Below are 17,079 nucleotides of genomic sequence, written 5' to 3'. Positions count from 1 at the left end.
AATCCCTCTCCAGACACCCTCAGGCATACTTACATAAACAAATATGCCTCTTTCTTTTGTAGGAAGACCAAGCATCTGTCAGGAATTTTGGGTCCCAGGACTCTCCCTCACTCCCACCCCACTTCATTCATAGAGTTTTAAAACAGTAAGCTGACTTGGCTGGAATTTCCACACCTTTTTAGGGCATTTCCACACCTTTATTTTTCAGCTTTAATTGGCCTAATTGTTTAGCCTAGTAAAAAATATAGAATCAACAGAATTTGCTTATCTATGTACTGCCTCAACTGGAACATACTGCTAATAATAGTAATAGTAATAAAAATTCATCTGGCATTAACATATTACTTCTTAAGACCTTAGGTGCCAAATCCTGCAAAGCCGCGACATCGCTAGCACAAAATTCTTCCGTCCATTTGACAAGTCCACTTTCTAAATTGCAGCCCAATACAGTTCCCAGTGTGAAACTGTCTTCTGGCCAAATCAACTGGTTTACTTCTATGATTATCAGTTCCTTGTTGTTATCACCGAAATAGGACATGCACACATGCCTAACTGTAGCTTCTAAAGTGTATCATCATCATTTGCTTATCATTGATAACGTAATCTCCCTGCTATATGCTTTCCAATACAACGTATACACACATACAGACTGCCAACAGAATAGAATGCATGGCCTTTGCCACACAATGCCAGGTTGAGTATCAGGAGTTTATGAGCTGCCTCACTTTTAGAGCCCTCTTAAACCCGTTAAGCCAGAATAGCCTGGAGTGGAGTCAGGTGATGTTACCCCAGGATCGGGCCATTTGGACTTCCCTGGGCGGGCTGGAGAGAGGCTGCCCACTGTGGCTGGGCTCTGGCCTGAGGCATGCCCAAGGCAGAGGCCTGGGTGCCCCAGCCTCTGGCCCCTTAACGCTGAGCAGGCACAGCTGGAGCCAGAACTCCCTGGCCATTTGCCCTGGAGCCTCCTCACCCTCACTCCACCCCACCCCCAAATTCGAGTTTTTCCCAAGCCATTCCTGTTACCCCATGGAGTCTGGATGGCTCCCCTCTCCTCCAGCCCTGCCCTCTGCATGGCCGTGGTGGGGGGCGGGGGGGCACGATGCTGCAGGTGCCCCAGAACGCACAGCAGGGGCAGCGTGCCCGAGCGCTGGCCGGTGTGTGGTCGAGCGTGGGGACGTGTTTGTGTTGCTGGCTGCGTGTACTAGGGGATGGACAAACCACACGGCTGGCTGCCACATACCCACTGCCACCCAGCGCTAGGAAAAAGCAAGAAACGCAAAAACCAGAGAGAGAGAGAGAGAAAAGGGAAACAGAAAGTCAATGTGGGGTATTCGAAGCTGGAGGACTGGGAGGCCCCGGGCTCCTGATGCACTTGCAGCGCCTGGTCAGGCAGACTCCGAACCCTCTTGTTCCTGAGGCCACAGACATGCCCTGACCGTGAACTGACACAAGGCCATGGGAGGGCGGCTTGGGTGAGCTATCAGCAGGCAGCTCTGCTTGCCTTAGGCATTTACCTCTATTTCTCTGCTCTCCTGCTTCTCTGCACCGACTGACTCCCACATACACTTCATACAGGCAACAGCCTTGGTCTCCTGACCTGGGGCTGGCGGCTCCATGGACCCTTGCATGGACGATTTTCTGGCTCAAAGCAGCCTCGAGGCAGCGATGGTCAGGATGGCAGAGAAAGGTTATGAGGACGCTGGAGGGGGACTGAGGCAGTGGGTGTGTGCTGCTTTCTGGGTCAGCAATTCAGGGAGAACTTCCCTTTTTGAAAGCTCTCCCAGGGGAACCTCCTCCACCCCCGCGGGGGGCCCAGGGGCACGGGGCAGAGCGCCCAGGTGGGATTTCTGCGCGATCCACCGTGTGCGGGCTTGCACCGCACCTCACCGGTTCCGCGAGCTACAAGTTAGCGGCGATGACCCAGGTCCACAGGTGTGGACGACGACGGGCATTGTGGGTGCAGCGGCCCCTAACTCCGACCCCGTGCCCTGCCTCGGCGGCCCAGGGCCCACGGTGAGATGGGGGACGGGAAAGCCCCGGCATGATCCCGGACCTCGCGGGCTTCGGGCTGGGACACCGGATTGCTGACCTGGTGTGCGGGACGGAAGTGGGATGGGGTTGCAGGAGGCTTCCCCCTTCCTCTGTCCTGGGATCCTTTCCTCATTCTTATTACCTCCCCACCCTCCCCCACTCCCCCGCCGCCCCACCGCCCCTTGACCGAGGTCCTCGGACTGCAGCACCCAGCCTCCCTGCAGCAACCCAGCGCAGGCACCCAAGGGGCTGCTTGGAAGGCGGAGCCAGGGGACTGTGCGGAGCCAGGGCGAGCCGGGCCTCCACCCCAAACGCCCGGGAGACGTGGCTAGACCCCCCAGCAGGAAGGAGCATGAGGGGCAGGAAAGGGCGAAGCTCTCCTTGTCTCTTCCATGACAGCATCTTGGGGAGGGGGCTAGCGGGCTGGAAGGGGAGCTATGCCCCGCAGGCGCGGCTCGCAGGCTGCCTTCGCCACATTCCGCCGGACTCAGTGACCCGCGGAATCGCGCCCCCGCCTCTCGCTCTGCCTCGTTTGCCCCCTCCTTCCAGACCCGCCATCACTTGCCTTCAGCCCTCCAAGCCCCTGCAGTCAAAGTTTCCGTCTGAGAATCTGCACTTGTGGAGGACTATCGCCCGATTTCCCAGTCTCCGATACCTCCACGCCCGGTTCTGGGGATTGGGAGGGATCCCGCCGTGCCAGGGTCGCTGGCGCGGACGAACTGAAAGCTGGGCAGCACGGCGCCCTTACCTGCCGCCGGTGTAGCTCCAGCTGCCTCCGGGGGCTGCGATTTCCTTGGTGAAGGCTGGCAGGAGCGAGGAGCCCTTCGCAGGTTCGGGGCTGACTGGCTCGGGAACGAGCTGCGCACCGCTCAGAGTCCGAAGCCAGCCGCCAGCTCCTTTTCTCCCTTGATCTTGCAAGAGAAAAGGCAAAGATTAGTTGGTGCCGCGACACCCGGAGGGGTGGGGCGGGGAGGCGGGGTGAGAGTGGACCCAAAGGCTCGGACGAGAGCTGCGGGGCTCGGGCGCGCGCGGGCAGAGTCGCGCACCCCACACCGGTCCCGGTCACTTGGCGAGTCTGGAACCCCTTCGCGGTTTAGGCTGGAGTTAAACTGACACTGTCCCCGCCCTCCACACCAAACCACCAAAGGAAACGCAGAAAGGACTTTCAAACCTGGCTTTCACGAAGAAGGCGAGTCTGGAGAGCATAACAGAACCAAGACCTGGATGCACCCGCGAGCTGGGCGGGATTCATTTCTTCACCAAAGTGCTTGGGGAAGTAGTAATTAGTGTGGGGGCAACACCTACTTCAGTGCCTCTGGCGATGTCCTAGTGGGATCTGCGGTTTCAAGGCTCTTAGCCAACCCGCAGGCTGGCGTGTGTGTGTGTGTGTGTGTGTGTGTTAGTGTGTGTGTGTGTGTGTGTGTGTGTGTGTGTGTGTGTGTGTGTTAGTGTGTGTGTGTGCGCGCGCTGTCGCTCGCTCGCTGGAGCGGGTCTATGCGCCCGAGCGCCTTTGGTATAGCAGAAGACCGTGTCTGTGTTCCTGCGTGTGTGTTCGATTAGCTGCAATGGGCGGACAATTTCTGGAGAGAACATTTACAATTTTCTTTCAATATGACAGGATTAGTTGCTGTTGAAGGCGCTCCTCCAATGAAATCTCCTCTGCTCTCTGATTTGGCGGTTCTTCTGAGCAAATATGACAGCCTTTTCTCCAGGCTCCTTTCTGCTCCTCCACGTCCATCCCCAGAGCCTAGCTCTCCATCTGCAGTTTCTACACCAGAACCTTTACAATTACCCAGTCCCATTTCTGCAAGTACATGATTACTATAAAGGTGACATGACACATTGGGAAGAACACAATGTTGCTTTTAGATTGCCGAAGATGCTTAAGCTCAATTTTTCAAGGTGGGAAAATGTTAGAATAAATCCACTGTGCTTTGTAAACATGTAATCATGTTGAACTATTTACGGATTGTTTATTTCTTTGGGATATTGGCAAATGTGTTACAGAGAGAGGTAATGTTTTTTCTTCTAATTTTAAGCATGGTCTAGTGCCCGTGTTTTCTTCAACTAGTAGGCATTAGATTGCAAAGTATCGGTAGCACTTCATGGAATTTGGGGTCTCCATGAAAAGAATTAAGATGCAAATTTCTTGTGTTCCGAACAGCCTTAGGTTTTAATTTCTTCATTTTAATGAGAAATTCCTTCCAAGAAGACTACTTATTTAGATACTAACCCATTTGATAAAGGTACAATGTTACGATTCTAAAGTATAGCTGAGAACAAGGCTTCCTTTTGCAAAAGTGTATGTGTATATGAAGATAACATCAATTTTTACCTTTCACAATCAAATGAAAAACAATGAAACCTTAAACTGAATAACACAGAACTAGATACATCACCTTTTGTATCACAAAGACAAACAAAGGACAAGTTGGTTTAATATCTTATCTTATTCAATTCAGTGCAATTCTTGATGCCTGGTTTTGCTAGGTGTCAAAGAGCATATGGAATAGCAAAAGTTAGTGTCCCTGTTCTTTGTAAGCTTTCAGTCCTATTGGTTAGGAAAGACACTCATATGAGACATCCATATAGCAGCTGACAATCAAGATAATTGATTATACAGCAATATAAATTCACTGAGAAATGGAAATCCTATAGTGAAAAGTTTCTGCCTGTTTTGTTAACTCGGAGCCACCACCAAGCAGGATGTGGCATAAACTCGATTTTGCTTGATAGAAGTCATCCTGAAATAATGCATTATAACACTGTAGCTTTACCTTCAGCCTCCACATCCCTACATCCCGCCATCACTGGAAGATTATAAGATACTTGTTAGAAAATCGAGACAGTTCTGTCCAATCTCGGCCCCAGCCTCCCCAAGCGTTTGGTCCATGACATTAAAAATCTGATTTGGTCACTTCCTCTCCTTTAGGTGCTCTTTCAAGAATGAATTCACATTTTCCTTCCTTACTCCATTATTTCTATTAAACCCCTACAAACCCATGGAGTTGCTCAAATCTTTTTGAGCCACCTGCCAGTAACCCCTCCCCCACCCCAAACACACACCAAAGCAGAAATGTAAAGGGGAATGGATCCCTGACCAGTAACGGAGAAGAAAACCCAGTGATATGTTGCTGATTTATTCTTTCTTATCATTAATGCCTTCTTATAAACAAGACTATGCATTCCAAAAAAAAGTGGATACAAGCAAAAAAGCCAATGAAAGCTAACAAATATTTTCTTAAACTTGGATAAAACAGTCTGTGAATAACTGAACTACTGTGTTCAAAGGAAGTCACCATACTCATAGCCTTTTGGAAAGGAGCTGTAAATGGAAGCAGAATTTTTGCCAAACGATCAGCAATGATGTCCAATTTCTTCTTCTAGGTCATCACTGAAGACACTTTTTTATATGTATATTTATAGTTGTGCCACTCACTGTGTGATTTTGGAAAAATTATTTAATTGCCCTATAAAAGGGAGATAGTGGTAGTGATATTTCCCGGGGCTGTTTTAAGGAATAGAGTTAATTCATGTAAAATTTTCAGAAGAATGCCTGGTATATAGCAAATAAGCTATAATCCTAAGACTGTTAGTATTTAAAAACATAGATTCTTGGACCATACCTCTGACCTACTGAATCATAATACTTAAGAATGAGTCTTGTCAATGGGAACCATACTGCTCATCAACAACAGGCAGTTTAAGCATCTTAAACATAATCCATCATAACACTGAACCCCCAGGCCCCCATCCTTTTCCCTTCTAGTTTCTCTTTCTTTACAAGAGAAGATCATATGTATTCTGAGCATTTTACTTTTATTTCTTAAGCCAGTTCCCTTTCTGAGATAAAAGAGCACACGCCGAATTCCAGGCATACAGCTTTTACATTTATTAGTAAGCCATGGCGTGGAACATTTTCAAAAGTGCTTTTTAAAGACTTTGTAGAATGCACCTACGTGTTCTCCTTTATCTACACGGCTATTTTCCACCTCAAAGAACACTAATAAATTAGTAATTTCCATCTGGAAGCCAAACTTCATTACCTGCAACCTCATAAAGTTAGTTTTAGGCATGTCTTGAAGAGCTCAGCTGCCTGAAAGGGATGACTTTGAATCTTTGACAAAGCTCCCTTTTGATTAAGACTGTAAATAAGGTCACTACGAACGCCCAGGAGAAGGGGAACGGCATGTCTCATTCCTGGGAAGGTGGTGCATATTTTATTGTGCCACGTTGATTTCAGTGAAGCAATAATTAGGCTTCAGTAATTAGATGCACAAATCAGCACTCTATCATCATAAGTGGATTAAGAGGGTGACAAGTTCAACTTGAGTGATTTCCCACCAGGTATGGCGGCCATAACATTTGCTTAATTTTCTGCTTTCAAAGAACCAAGAAAGAAAATGAAGGTGAGAACTTGGCCTCTATGGGGGAAATGGGCCAAGAGCAGGAGAGCCTGCCTCCTTCTTCATCTCCCACTCACACAAACCATTCAAGAGTTGAACTAGGAAGGCACAGGACTTATCAGCAGGGGTTTGGGAACGGCAGGCTGATTTAGCTAATATCTGCCAAAGGAACTTTTCTAATCCTTCACCTCGGTGTGAAACAGAACAATCCTGCATTAAAAGTGACCCTCCACTAGATGACAATCACTGCTTAAAATGGGTTCTTCAGTGTCCCTCACTGTTCTGAAATCTTAATAACAGCCCCGTAAGAGACATCCTATTATTCTGAGAGTTTTTTTGTTTTCCATATAAACCTTCTCGGAGTAACTGAAATGCTTCTATTCTTTAGCTAGAAAAGATGATCTCTTTTTCTCCTAGAAAATCCTAAGCTTTTTCTTTTATTTTTTCAGACCCTGCAACAGGAATTTCCACATACAAACGGGACTCATTCTGATGGACAGTGTTTGGGGTTAGTCTAACAAGCAAATAGCTTGGCTATTTTTTTCCCTTTTCCTTTTTTCTTAAAGTTTGGTATCACAGCTGTGTTAAAATCTTCCTCTCCTAGCAGGGATGGTGTTATCCACAGCCTGAAAACTTTTACTGCTGCAGAGTCTAAAATATTTAAAATACAGTACAGAGCTCTTTTTCAAACAGGGAGTGCAAAGAAGGAGGGGGTAGGGAATGAAACACCGGGTGCCCTGCAAAATGTTAAGCAGCTGCAATGGTGATAAATCAGTGTTAAGCATGCAGAAGAAAAAGGCCACTGGGACACATGTTTACTTAGAGAAGCATTTAGTGTATGTGTATTCCTCCTACCAGGAGGTAATGCTGAGATCCTTTTTGGAGGTAACCTCTAACACAAAGAGGACCTAAACATTTCAACTGCCTTCTACCGCAGGGTGCATTTCGACAAACAGCTTAAGCTTCCTCCTTCCACAGCCTAAGCTGGATGCTGGAGTCTAAGGCGGAGATGAGATTCTAGAATGCAAGCACAAAGTGAAACTTTTATCAGACTCTTCTCTGTGCATGAAGCTCCAAATTATTTGAATCCATGGCCCATTGTGTGGGAAAGGGTAGTCTAGGAATACTCAAAAATTCTTTTACTCTGTAAAGAAACCTAATTTCTTAGATTTTAAGTGAACTAATCACATACTCATGGGAATTCACATAATTTCTCAGATCATATACTTCACCCTTTTCTTAAGCTAGAAGGGTCTTTCAAGGGAAGGGTGGAAATGCCAACACATTCTAAAAAAATGATATCCTGGAGCCCCCACAACACAGGACAGTTTCCTCAAGAAATGTGATTTACCCTCTACTTAATGAGAGTGACTGAGATCACTGTGAAAGCAGTGGTCTGCCAAGCAAGACTCAAACTGAGTATGTCTGATAATATCGCTCCATAAAGACTTTTTCACTTTTTTGGTCATTTTATTTATTTTTATTTAAATTCAATTAGCCAACATATAGTACATCATTAGATTTCAGATGTAATGTTCAATAATTCATCAGTTGCATATAACACCCACTGCTCATCACATCACATGTCCTCCTTAATGCCCATCACCCAATTACCCCATCCACCCACCCACCTCCCCTCCAGCAACCCTCAGTTTATCTCCTAGAGTTAAGAATCTCTCATGGTTTTTCTCCCTCTCTGATGACTTCCCTTTCAGTTTTCCCTCCCTTCCTCTATGATCCTCCGTGCTGTTTCTTATGTTCCACATATGAGTGAAACCATATGATAATTGTCTTTCCCCGACTGACTTATTTCGCTCAGCATAATACCCATTTACATCGATGTTGATGGAACTGGAGAGTATTACAGACCTTTTCACTTTAAAAACAGACTGTTTCTCTTACTCATGCACCCAAAAAGGAAAAACAATCAACAAAACTAAAAGGCAGCCTATGGAATGGGAGAAGATATTTGCAAATGACATATCTGATAAAGGGCTAGTATCCAAAATCTATAGAGAACTTATCAAACTACCCAAAAACCAAATAATCCAGTTAAGAAATGGGCAGAAAACATGAATAGACACTTTTCCAAAGAAGACACCCAGATGGCTAAGAGACACATGAAAAGATGCTCAGTGTCACTCATCATCAGGGAAATACAAATCAAAACCATGATGAGATACCATCTCACACCTGTCAGAATGACTAAAATTAACAACACAGGAAACAGGAGGTATTGGCGAGGATGCGGAGAAAGGGGAACCTTCTTACACTGTTGGTGGGAATGCAAACTGGTGCAGCCACTCTGGAAAACAGTATGGAGGTTCCTCAAAAAGTTAAAAATAGAACTACTCTACAAGCCAGTCATTGCACTACTAGGTATTTACCTGAAGGATACAAAAATACAGACTGGAAAGGTTACATGCACCCCAATGTTTACAGCAGCATTATCAACAATAGCCAAACAATGAAAAGAGCCCAAATGTCCATCAACTGATGAATGGATAAAGAAGAGGTGAGATTTATAATGGAATACTACTGAGCCATCAAAAAGAATGAAATCTTGCCATTTGCAACAAACAACATAGATGGAGTTAGAGTACTGCACTACATGAAATGAGTCAGAGAAAGACAAAAACCATGATTTTACTCATATGTGGAATTTAATAAACAAAACAGATGAACATATGGGAAGGGGAAAAAGCAAGAAAGAGAGAGGACAACAAACCATAAGAGAGTCTAAACGACAGAGAACAGAGGGTTGATGGAAGAGGGACTTGGGGGATGGGCTAGATGGGTGATGGATATTAAAAAGGATATTTGTGAGGAGCACTGGGTGTTGTATGTAAGTGATGAGTCACTGAATTCTAGTCCTGAAACCAATTTTGTACTGTATGTTAAGTAACTAGAATTTAAATAAAAATTTAAAAACAAACAAAAAAAACCCCAAAACTAGTGCACCCAAAGAAGCATCCCTAAAGCACTCTTTGATTTCCTGTGCCTAATAAGATGGATCCTGGACACTTTGTCTCTTCTTCCTCATTTATTCAGCAAGGTCCCTGAGTTTGGGGCTTAAGGGCCTCATTTATAAAATCTCATAGGCATACTGTATAAATCCCCGCTGAAAGGAACAAGGTAAGGCCCCAGGCAAAGTCAATGAACATGCTACATTCCTACAAGGCTTTTAATGACAAACATTTTCCTAGAAAATGAGTTAATTTAAAAAGCATGCCCAATAAACATGAATTGGTAATCATTGAAAGTCTTCAATAACAACCAGTGAAAACCTAACCTCAGAGCTCTGCAGGGACACAATGTGCTCTCCTTTTATTAATGCCCGGATATGGAGTATATAGATTCTCCTGCCTGACAGTCATCCCCTAGAAATGTTTCTTTCTTGAGCAAGTTTCATGTAAATAAGCTAAGCAATCATGTAAAGCAACCACTGGGAAGGCACTATTAAAACTTAAAACATACATTAATGACCAATAAAGGGGGCTGAATATACCACTCCCAAATAGCCTCTTTGGCATATTGATAATTTTGAACTGGTTATTTTTCAGGAACAGGAGATACAGGAGAAGCTCTGAAAACTGAAAAGTTACCTTTTTTAATCTTTCTTTCCTTTTTTTTAAAGATTTTATTTACTTCCTTATTTGAGAGAGAGCTAGAAAGAGAGGGAAAGAGAGCTAGGGGAGAGGCAGAGAGGGAGAGAGAGAATCTCAAGCAGACTCCACACTCAGCACGGAGCCCAACATGGGGCTCGATCTCAGGACCCTGAGATCATGGCCTGAGCTGAAATCAAGAGTCGGATGCTTAACCGACTGAGCCACCCATGCACCCCACAGAACTTACCTTCTTTTTTTAAGAGATGTTTATAGGGGAAATCTCCATTTGTAAAGGTGTCTCCCTCTCTGAAGAAAAGGATGACTAAATCTCTAGAAACTCTTATCAATGGAGAAGGGGAGGGTTTAAATCCGCATCAGACCTGACCCTCACTTACTGTTTTTCTGGGTAACTTCCCATAATTGCCTTCATTCCCCGCCTTCACCCATATCTTCTTTTGTCTTTAGCTGGAGATGTTATTCAAGGTGGCAGCGTGGGCCATAACTGGAGAGTTACTCAGTTCTCCTGGGTCTTTCCTATGTATTCTGGAGGTATACATGTTAATAAACTTTTGCTTGTTTTTCTCCTATTAATCTTTTATTATTGGGGGGGGGCTCTCAGCCAAGAACCTAGAACGGTGGAGGGAACATTATTTTTCCTCCCTACACCATCTACCAAAACCTTGGGCTCATGCTTTATAGTATCCGGGGTGGACAAATCTAACTAAAAGTCACTGGATTCCATAACTAATTTCCAAAGTTAGTTAATGGAGAAACCTAGAATAGGTCAGGAGCACCTCTACACACTCTTTGTCCAGGGTACAATATATGTTCTAGTGTATACTTCCAATTCCTCTGTAACTCTTTGCTTTCTCTTACTAATTTGTTTTGTTTTGTGTTTTGGAATAAGGTGACTACAAAGTCACTTAACAATGAGTGCCCCTGACACATGGACATTTCTGTAATTTCTTGAGAAGAAAACTCTTAGTCCTGGCTGTTACAACTTATTCTAATTACATAACAGCATTAGGGATGATGGTCATGTTACTTCAAACTGGAATGCAGTCCCTGTTCGTGGAATGGACTCAAAGGAATGGAGCCCTGTTTTAAGCCATAGTTCATACCTCCAGTTTGCAGTATGATACTAGGCTTATCCCTGGGAATGTGGGAATGTTCTCTCAGGCTTCTATATGTCTTGCCCTGAGCTGGCCCAGAGTAATGGGTGACAAAATGAAAACTGGGGGAAAAGGTACATTTTCAAGGTGAAAGTGGGATTATGCCACTCGGTATCGAAGAAGAATAGTGCGCTGTAGGAAGCTTCTTTATCATCATCTCAGAAGCAGAGATCATGTGGAAAATACTAGGAGAGTGAAGAAGATGGAAAGTTGCTAAAATAGAAATAGGAGATCTGCTTTTAGAGCCAAAATATAGGAAAGATGGGATCTAAAACTCTTCAAACAGCAAAGCAAGGTTTAGGTTCACAACTTATCAGATATGTGATCTCAGACAAAATGCTTAGTCCTTCCCCACCTCAGTTCCCTCATATGTAAACAATGTGTAGATTCTGCCCCAGAGTTTTGATGATCAAATGAAGTCATATCTGTGAAAAGCATTTTGTAAAATGTGAATTATTACTGACTGTGGATATGTAATTAAATTGTGATGTGAATGACTGATTTCTTTTCTCCTTGACCAATTCTAATTCCCTTCAGGCAGGTGTTTCCTTCTTAATTAAAAATAATGTCTACTTACAAGAATATTAGCCAATATGTGGCTGAGGACAGGGAAAGTTTGGGGCAGCGTGTTTTTTTTTTTTTTAAAGATTTTATTTATCTATTTGACAGAGAGAGAGAGAGACAGTGAGAGAGGGAACACATGCAGGGGGAGTGGGAGAGGGAGAAGCAGGCTTCCCGCCGAGCAGGGAGCCCGATGCGGGGCTCGATCCCAGGACCCTGGGATCATGACCTGAGCCGAAGGCATATGCTGAACGACTGAGCCACCCAGGCACCCCAATGGGGCAGCGTGTTAATATTGTGCATTCAAATCACACCAGAAAAGAATATATGTGAATTCCTACCAGAAAAATGAAGGAGTCACTGGTGCCTCCTTTTGTTCACCTTCTTGGTCTCATCAGCTCTTGTTATGGAATATTGAATCTGGGTACCCCTTATCCTTATACAGCTCTCAATGAAGAAAGATGAAATTTCTGTTCTAAAACAAAGATGTTTAGGGCCTGTCCTGCCTTGCATCAAATACAGAACTCCAAGATTTGCTTTGCTCTGGCTTCTAAAATTGTAAGTAGTGATATCTGTTCACTTTAGGAACGAGTTTCTAATCTTCTGGAACGTAAAGACTTTATGATAGTAAAATGATATAGACTAACCCCGTATGAATCTACACATTTATAAAAGAAACTGACTTACTCAAATTCACCAATGTTTTCTCATTTCAAGCCTATTTGCTTTTAAATATTCCCCCAGGCCCAATTGCTACCCTGTTCTTACACATCCTACAGATTGGCTTGAGATTCACCAGAGAATCTTGGCCCCAAATCTGTACTTCCGAATGCTTCTCAGTAAGTTTAAACTTGGACTCCTTCTTAAATGTATGTATTCTGGTCTGAACCATGCTCCTCCTATCTCTTTTAAACCTAACAACATTTTCTGTAAATCAGAGTGTTGTCACTACAGCTGAGCTGTATGCACAGCAGACCTTTCCCCCAGTGACCAAGTCAGCTCTCTTTAACCATATTCAGTCTCAACTGTATTTGATGTGGTTAACTGCTCACAACTTGAACAACTCCAGGGAACGTTTCTCAGGATACTACTATACCGATATGATAATGATTCTCGGGGAGGAATTTTAAGACTCATGTGAAAATAGGAGTTGTCTTTGGCACTGGGCTTATGACCTGTGGCCAGAACACTAATATGCATATTAACATAAATACTTTATTTATATTTCATTAAAAATAATCACAACACATTAAACACATGTCTCACTATGCCTATTTAGTGACAATGACTTACTCCGAACTGTGAGAACTGGCAAAATGTCTTATTTCATTCTCCCTCCTCTCTAGAAGTTCTGATTATTTGTGGTTCTAATCTGGTGCTACCATCAGTGAATTTAACTTGTGACCTAAAAGGCAAGCACTGGATTAACAGACTAATGAAGACAGAGAAATAGGAATAAATTCTAAAAATGACTGCAGTAGACAGAAAGAGATCACAGTGGACACAGGGCATGCAGGAAGAAATTGTGAAAAAGGCACTTAACTTTTTCAGATACTCACGATCTGAAAAAGACAACTAATAACTAGCTCCCTGTGTGCATACAACACATGTCCTTGGTAGGATGGGAAACTATGCTGTCAGAAAAGGGCAAGGGGACACTGCTGTTCTGTGTTCCTTTGCTAAACTGCTGGAAACTACAGTTTGGCTCTCACACTGAAACCTCAAAGTTCTCAGCTCCTCCAATGCAGCTTATAAATGCATTTCACTGAGCTCTTAAGGTAATTAAGTAGCGAAAACAAAAACAGTCCTGAAAAAGCTTCCGTTTCTTCCTCTTTGCTTGCTTTCTCCCTGGTGTGGTGACAATTCTCTCCGCGGGCCTCTTTTAGAAGCCTGATGGCACAGAGGCAAAAAACTTACTCAAAAGACACTTGGGGTGTGGTGATGGCGGGGAGGAGAGAGCTGAAGTGTAGGGCCACCTTGTTGCTAGGGAGAAGGGTCAGAGTCTAATACTCAAAACCAGCATGCCACTGTGTCTCTCCAAATGGATCCATGGTGAACCAGAAAAATTACTCTCAGTGTTTTATTAAAGATATAAATAGCATCTCCTATGCCAGTGTTACGAAGCACAGCACATTAGGGAGGCAGTGTTTGTGAAGCATTTCTATGTGACTGTGTATAAACATGCAGAGTATTTGTTTAGCTTTCAGTGTGCCCTGGAGAATAAAAGCAACCCTCCAGTATAGATAATACTTCATAATGCAATTCCGAACAACATGAATTTGCAGATGAATAGATCTTTGGAGTAGACCTCCAGCCTCCATTCACATTCTCCTATGTTTGCTCCTATCACTGCAAATGTTTATATATTTCCTTAATAGTGACCATCCTGACTCACTTAAAAATAACTTGCCAAACATTTGTCTATTCATGTGCACACTTCGGTGTGTTAAGATCAGCAAACGGCAAACTTCTGTTTCGCACAAAGAAGATGATGTAGCCTGTACGCAGCACTGGACTACTGCAATGGGATGGACTGGGTGAACATGCAGCACCTGGCCACATCTGGGAACATCAGCCTCTTCTAACAAGGTCACCTTAAGCATTGGGATACTCCCTGCATCACTTATTTAGAGGAATGACTAACATCTTTTGACGAACATCAAAGGGTGACCTCACTCTATATTTCTTAATTACCTTGGTATTGTAAATTATGATTTTATGCTTCATTAATTTAAAAAACAAGTGTTAATCACTTGATAGGTTTGTTCCAAAATCTATTACAAAATAACCTGGCTTCCTAAGTGAAATGCAACAGTGATGTCTTAGTAGAAAGTGCTCTAGATCCTAATCTGAATTCTTGCAGGTGACATGGCCTTGGACAAGTAATTTAACCCATCCATGTTTCATTCTCTTTATCTGCAAAATGGCAATGTGTTAATCCTAAGTAATTCCAGGTTATTTAAAAAATATTTTAATACCTTAAGACTCATTATATTTTGAGAGACCAGCTATTCATAATACTCCTTTGGCTAACTTTACGATGATTTTTATAATCTTTTAATGTTTATATGTGCTAAGTTTGTTAGGCAGAAAAATGCCTCCCCCTCGAAAGATGTCCACATTCTAATCCCTGTAATATCTGAATCTGTTTTCATACATGGCCAAAAATATTTAAATGGCAAATGTAATTAAAGTTGCTAATCCACTGACCTTAATATAGATTATACTAATTATTCAGTTGGGCCCCATGCTACACAAGTGTCCTTAAGACGCAGTATCAGAGTTATGTGATATGACAAGGACTTGACTGGCCATTGTTGGCTTTGAAGATGGAAGGGGCCATGAACCAAGGGATGAAGGAAGGCTGCTGAAGCTGGAAAATGCAAGAAAACAGATTCTCTCTTAGAGCCTGCAGAAGCAATTCAGCCCTCCTGACACCTTGACTGTAGCCTAGTGAGATTCATGTTGGTACTTAGGACCTACCAAATTAAAAGATAATAATTTTACATTGTTTTAAGCCAAGTTTATAATAATTTGCTATGGCAGCCAGAGGAAACTAATATACCAAGTTTCCAGCAATGTCACAGACATTTAGATATTGTAGGCTTAACATTAATTTAGCTTATCCAAATTTCCAGGTGAGTCCTTATGTTAGTGGTAATATAATTGTGCCAAGTACTGTACCCGAAAGTCTCAGTCACGTATACTGGCTACAATAATTTTCTTAGGGTGAGGGTGTGGAGTGCAAAAGGTTTGAAGAGGCAGTTTATTTTTTTAATTATTTTTAAAGAATTTATTTATTTATTAGAGAGTGAGAGAGAGAAACAGCATGAGAGGGGAGAGGGTCAGAGGGAGAAGCAGGCTCCCCACTGAGCTGGGAGCCCGGTGCAGGACTTGATCCCAGGACCCTGAAGGCAGTTGCCCAACCAACTGAGCCACCCAGGCGCCCTGAAGAGGCAGTTTATTGATATTAAATGTTTCGCACTGAGGACACTTCAGAAACTAGGACACTAGTTTCGAGTCAGTACCTTGGAAAGAGGATAGGGTACATTCTTTCATAGCAGATGATCTGGATAGGCCCGAATGGCCAATTATTCTGTGGTGTCAGTCTCTTTTGTGATCTCCGAGGCCTGGGAAGAGACTGGACTGCTCATAACCTGAGAAGGAATTCTAAAGTTGCCTCCGTTGTAACTCTTGCCTTACCATCAAGCAAGTTCCCTCATCTGAGTTTTGGCAAAGCCAGCTGGAGCCAAAATGTCCGGTTTTCCCTGACCCAGTGCTGTGGACCACATGTAGTTTCCGTGAATTTTCTCGGTCTGAATTGCTTTCCTGTGTCTTTTCACATGTTAGTCTCAATGTCTATCTTGACTCTCACAGCCTTTGCTTATAACCTGTCTTTATAGTCCTGCAATGCTCTTGACCCAGAATAAAGGCAAACTGAGCTCACTCATAAAAGCCACCACGGATTATTCACATTCATTCATTTAATAAACAATATTTACTACCTACTGTAAGCGATGTATGGTTCCATGTGCTAGAGCTAAAGGTTGACCAAGACAAAATTTTGCTTTCATGGCATCTTGTAGGAGAAGCAGGCAGGAAACAGAAAAAAAAAAAAAAGGTGTGTGTGTGTATGTATAAAACAATTATAGTTACTATAAAATACAAAAGCAAGGAAAGAGACTAGTCTAGATTAAGTATTATGCAATTTGCTACATATTTATAGTTCTCCCTCCTTGCTGACACAACATCAGATTGCAGTTTTGGTGGGGTAGGCCCATGTGATCAGTTTTACTTATGAGGTCTGAGTGGCACTGACAGGACTCAAAGCTGAGTATTTACCAGTGTGAATGTCCACATTCTAATCCCTGGAATATCTGAATCTGTTTTCATACATGGCCAAAAATATTTAAATGGCAAATGTAATTAAAGTTGCTGCTAAAGTAAACCAGGGCTCTCCTTCCCTCTGATACAGCAACTGGCAACATTCAAGATAGTAGAAGCTCCACAGTTTGGGCCCCTGAATGACTCCTGCTAACCACACTGGATATATAATGGGATCGTGAAATAAAACTTTGTTGTTTTATGCCACAAATATATATCTTTCCCTCTACAACACAATTTATCCTATTCTGACTGATGAAGACAGTCAGGGAAGGCATGACACTAAGGAGCTGAAACTTCATCAGAGACACAACTGGTGATAAATGAGCAGTGCTGAGTTCTGGGCTAAGAATATTTCCGAGAGAGGAAACAGCTCCTGTGAAGGCTCTGAGACATGCTTATACCAGGCTCTAACAC

The 17,079-nt window shown here is 43.4% G+C and overlaps 1 protein-coding gene and 1 long non-coding RNA gene across 3 annotated transcripts in view; one reads left to right on the top strand and one right to left on the bottom strand.

Annotated features, from left to right (window-relative positions):
• CHRM2 (cholinergic receptor muscarinic 2) overlaps positions 1 to 17,079 on the bottom strand; it is a 357,636-nt gene that overhangs the window by 131,259 nt on the left and 209,298 nt on the right. The window contains exons 1-2 of one of the 2 annotated variants that reach the window (XM_073899252.1): positions 3,203 to 3,623; positions 2,780 to 2,942 (exon numbers count right to left, since the gene is read on the bottom strand). The gene's annotated coding sequence lies outside the window, so the exon portion shown is untranslated. Of the gene's footprint in view, positions 1 to 2,779; positions 2,943 to 3,202; positions 3,624 to 17,079 lie in introns of those variants that run through there. The other variant, XM_073899253.1, reaches the window with a different exon arrangement.
• Positions 3,109 to 7,007, top strand: LOC141373911 (uncharacterized). Its single transcript, XR_012380360.1, has 3 exons — positions 3,109 to 3,220; positions 3,650 to 3,933; positions 6,887 to 7,007. It is a non-coding gene; the product is annotated as an uncharacterized lncRNA (long non-coding RNA).

This window comes from Callorhinus ursinus, unplaced genomic scaffold (genome assembly GCF_003265705.2).
Source record: "Callorhinus ursinus isolate GAN/ISIS: 27379988/994484 unplaced genomic scaffold, GSC_fseal_2.0 scaffold12, whole genome shotgun sequence".
In the NCBI taxonomy this organism is placed as follows: Eukaryota; Metazoa; Chordata; class Mammalia; order Carnivora; family Otariidae; genus Callorhinus; species Callorhinus ursinus.
This window is presented reverse-complemented; position numbering and strand designations above follow the sequence as displayed.